The sequence below is a fragment of the Penaeus monodon genome, chromosome 35 (genome assembly GCF_015228065.2).
Source record: "Penaeus monodon isolate SGIC_2016 chromosome 35, NSTDA_Pmon_1, whole genome shotgun sequence".
In the NCBI taxonomy this organism is placed as follows: domain Eukaryota; kingdom Metazoa; phylum Arthropoda; class Malacostraca; order Decapoda; family Penaeidae; genus Penaeus; species Penaeus monodon.
The window spans coordinates 6,259,156-6,264,155 of record NC_051420.1 but is presented as its reverse complement, the minus strand read 5'-3'; positions in this window follow the sequence as shown (position 1 = coordinate 6,264,155).

Genomic DNA, 5,000 nt, shown 5'->3' with positions numbered 1-5,000 from the left:
ACACACACACACACAAACACACACACGTAAAGATATATATACATGTTTTTATATAAACAGACAGGTAGATTCACAGATAAACAGATTATTACACAGACATATAAAACGGATATCTGAACGCTCATCTACGTACATACATACATACACAATAAGGAAAAAAAATCAGAAAACAGAAAATAAGAGAAAGGGGGAAATGAAACAAGAAAAAACCTTCCGTCTTGGAAAGGCTTGTGGAAGGAAAATATTCTGCTGAGGAAGATCTTCTCTTCTTTTGCTGATAACTTGTTTAGACTTCCGAGATACCGGTGTTATTTCTTCGCCTTCATCTTCTTTGTTTTTTTATGTTTAAATCTCGGATGAATTTTTTTTTCTTTCTTTCTTTCTTTCATTTTTCCTCATATCTCTCTTCCTGTTTCTGTCTGTCTCTCTCTCTCATTTCTCTCTTCTTTTTCTTTCTTTCTCTCTTTCTCTCTCTCTCTCTCTCTCTCTCTCTCTCTCTCTCCCTCCCTCTCTATCTATCTATTTATCTGTTTATCTTTCTATCTCTCTTTCTTACTTATTATTGTCATGATTTCTGTTGTTTTAGTTATGTTTATTATTGTTGGTATTGTGATTATCATTATCTAATTATTGTTGTATTTGTTGCTTTCATTAATAATAGTATCACCATCATCACCACCATCATCATCATCGTCACCATCATCATCATCATCACCATCGTCATCACCATCAGCCTCATCATCATCGTTATCAATATCATCATCATTGTTATTGTCTCTATTTCCATTACTGCTACTGATGTTACTTTAATGTTGTCTTTATCCCTTATATGTTACCCACACTCATAAATTGTGTTCCCTGTCACTCTTTTTCCCTCTTTCTTTTTGTTTGTCTATCACTGTTTGCCGATGTCTGTCTATCAGACTGTGTCTTTGTCTTTTCCTCCCTCTCCCTCTCTCTCTCTCTCACACTCTCTCTCTCTCTTTCTCTCTCTCTCTCTTTCTCTCATTCTCTCTCTCTCTCTGTTTGTGTGTGTAACAACATATTTCATCAAATTATATCTGGAAATGCATCTCTCTATTGTCCCAACCTTTTTCTGACTGTTTCACTGAATTTCACTGTGAATTCTGTGGGCACGCTAGACCAAGGTCAGGTCACGAGGAAGTGAGAGACTGTGACTGTGACAAACGACCTCACTCCGGGAGGCAGCGCTCAAGAGATGACCGCCGGCTAGTGACCTTGCTTTCTAAGGTCAAGAGTGACTGAAGGTATGACATTGTTGTTGCTTTCCTCTTGCATTCAAGGGGAGACGGGCAGAGGAAGGAGGGTAGGCGGATTGGATAGTAAATGTGGATACGCGATGCACGGAGATAGTATGAATTCTATTGTATATACTATAGATTCTGTGGTCGCCTCATTTCCTATATACTCAGAAGCCACTTCTATACCCCATTGTAAACAGCAGATAAGATACATCATTTTTTTTTGTTACTATTCATCATTCATCAATATCAACGGCATTCACAGTATTTTTTTTGTATGATAATACTAAAAGCCTGTGAGATTTTATTGTTATTACAATATAAATCCCTTAGATAGAATTTAAAATCTAAAGTTAATTTATCATATTCTGGTCAAAGTCAAGGGAAATATGTATTTTTGTATCAAATTTACAATAATTGAAAATAAAACAAAAATGAGCGTAAGACGACGGTTCACACATACAAGAGTTATCCACCATCTCTATATAATTAATAAAATCTATAATCAGAGTATCATTAGAGGAGGTTGACATGCTTAGGGGAGCAGCTGACGGCAATATCGATCTCTCTCTCTCTCACTCTCTCTCTCTCTCTCTCTCTCTCTCTCTCTCTCTCAGGCACTTGTAAAACGCACGATCTGTTGCGTATATCTATTGAGAGAAGATTCTTGGTAGTGTAGCGTGGACGGAGGTTGGGATGGCCGGCTCGTGCAGAAGGGGCCCGGGCAGCGAAGCCCCAGCAGGTGAGGCCCTGGCGGGTTGGCCCCTGGGAGGAAGCAGCGTCCGAGCAGGATCGTGAATTGAGACAGAGTGATTGTACGGGTCAAGGTGGCGGGCAGAGATCATGGCAGACGTGGGCGTGGCCTAGATCAGTACGGCGGCGATGCCATGGGCACGCCGCCTTAATTGGTCACCCCTGCTAGCTGGAGGGTGTGACATTGAAGGCTTCTGACCACTCATACTCTCCTTCTCTCTCTTTCACTTTTTCTTCTCTTCTCCCCCCTCTCTCTCTCTCTTTCCCTCCATCCTTCTCTTTTTCACTCCTCTCCCTCTCTTCTCTCTCTCTCTCTCTCTCTCTCTCTCTCTCTCTCTCTCTCTCTCTCTCTCTCTCTCTCTCTCTCTCCCTCTGTCTCTCCATCCCTCTCTCTCTCTCTCTCTCTCTCTCTCTCTCTTACCCCCTCCTTCCACCACCTCTCTCTCCATCTAATAATTATCCGTTTATCCTTTCTTCTAGAATATTAAAAAAAAAACATAAATATAAAGTAAGTTATAAAAGAAAATACTTAAAAAATTAATATTAATTTTAATCTACAAGAAACAAACTCGGTAAATAAAACAGATAAGCACCATTATTTAAGAAACTTGAACGGAATGAAAAAAATCGAGAATGTAAACTCAAGGCTAGAATTTAGTAGCAAAGAAGCTTCATGGCGACTCGAGCTTAATTGCCTTTTAATTACGTGACAATCATTTGATTCTGCATAATCAAACGTTCAGGCAGGATGCTGGTACACGAGATGAGATTCTGAGATTAGCCTCTCTCTCTCTCTCACTCTTCTCTCTCTCTCTCTCACTCACTCTTTCTCTCTCGGTTGCTCGTTCTTTCTTTGTCTGTCTGTGTGTGTGTCTGTCTACCTCTGTCTCTCTGTCTGTTTCTCTTTCTCTATTTTTTTCTCTCTCACTCACTATCTCTATTTCTTCCCCACTCCCCTTCCTCTCTCTCTCTCTCTCTCTCCCTCTTGTTCTTCTTGCCTTTCTCTACGTTTGTCTCTTGTTCTTCTTGTCTCTCTCTCTCTCTCTATACAGTCGTTCTACTGTCTCTCTCTCTCTCTCTTCTCTCTGTATTTCCTTTCTCCTCAATCCAATCTACTCACTCTCTGACATCCCGCCAAAATCAATTAAAAGAACATACGAAGGAAAGGAAAGAAAAGAAAAGACAAAACAAAACAAAGCATAAACTATAACAAAAAAACAACAATAATCAAACGAAACATAAACAAAAAACAAAACCGAAAGAAACGAGAAACTAAAACTTAAATCCAAAATAAAGCTCCCTTTCCCCCCCCTCAAAAAAAAAAAAAAAGAAAAAGAAAAAAGAAAAAAGAAAAGAAAAACGAAACTCCTCCGTTCTTCGATCCTCCTTGAATTCCCTCAAGACTTTGCTACCAAGAAGATCGAAGACGCTGTTCCGAGTCTCAGAAAGCTCTCGGATCCTTTGTCAAGACACGTCGGGTCAGACACGTGATGAGAGCGGGAGGGGAGGGGAGGGAGGGAAGGGGGGGGTGAGGGAGACAGGAGAGGAAGGAAATGAAGGATAGGTATGGGAACGAAGGAGGAAGGAAGGGAAATAGGGGAGACAGGGGAGGGAGGAAATGAAGGAGGAAGGAAGGAGGGGTGAGGGAAACAGGAAAAGAAGGAGATGACGGATAGGTATGGGAACGAAGTATGAAGGAAGGGAAATAGGGGAGACAGGGAAGGAAATGAAGGATAGGTAAGGGAACGAGTGAGGAAGGAAGGGGGAATGAGAGAGAGGGGAAAGGATTGAAAGGAAAGAATGAGGCTAGGATGGAAAGAATGAGGGGAATGGGGGAGAAATGGGAAGAAAGGAAAGGGAGGAAATAGGAGGAAAGGAAGGGGAACAGAAGAGAAATGGGAGGAAGGAAAGGAAAGAAAGAAGGAATGGAGAAGAGAGGGGATGAAGGAAAGGTAAGAGAACAGGGGAGAAAGGAGAAGAAAAGGAGAGGAATTGCGGGAGAGAGAGGAAGAAGGAAATGGAGAATAGGGGAAAAAGTGGATGGAAAAAAAGGAAAGGGAAATGGGGAATGAGAAGGGAGTAAGGAAAGGAAGAGGGAATGGAGGAGAAAAGTGACGAAAGAAAGGAAGGGGAGTGGGGGAGAGGAGAGAAGAAAGAAACGAAGGAGAATAGGGAGAAAGAGAAGGAAGGAAAGAGAGGGGAATAAGAGTGAAAGGAGATGAAGAGAGAGAAAGGGAAGAAAGTAAAGGAAAAGGGAATGAGGGAGAGAAAAAAAGAGGAAAGGAAGTAGAAGGGGGGAGAGAGGAAATGAAAAGGAACGGGGAAGAAAGGAGAAAAAGAAGAAGGAAAGGAAGTGACGGAGAGGGAATGAGGGAAAGGGAAAAGCAAGGAGAAGGGTAATGAGGGAGAAAGAAAGAAAAAGGAAGGGTAAAGGATAGAAAGAAAGAAAAGAAGAGGAAGAAGGAGGAGGAGGAGGAGAAGGAGAGAGAGAGAGAGAGAGAGAGAGAGAGAGAGAGAGAGAGAGAGAGAGAGAGAGAGAGAGAGCGACTGACAGACAAACAGACAGGCAAACAGAGGGTGCGTGAGCGGGCAACGAAGCACGAATGTTTAGACTAAAGTTGCCTATTGTGTCGCCAGGTCTGTTCCGGTCGGCTTTGTCAGGTGATAGATGAGGAATTTATAAATAGGAGAAGGAGGGAGAGAAATGGGGAGGGAAAAATCCGAGGAAGGGTAGTTTATTAGAAGAAAATGGCGTGTTGGAAAAGATAACGGCTATCAGGAATGGTTCTGATCGAAATGTGATGATATGGATGTGTATGTTTGTGTGAGAGTGTATGTAGTGTAGTGTAGTGGGCTTGTGGGTGTGTGTATGTGGGCGTAGCGTGTGTGTATTTACGCATATACATGAGAAATATTCACATACAGGTACATACACGTCTCGAATACACAGACAACAATAATAACAACAGTAATACAGTGACTTTA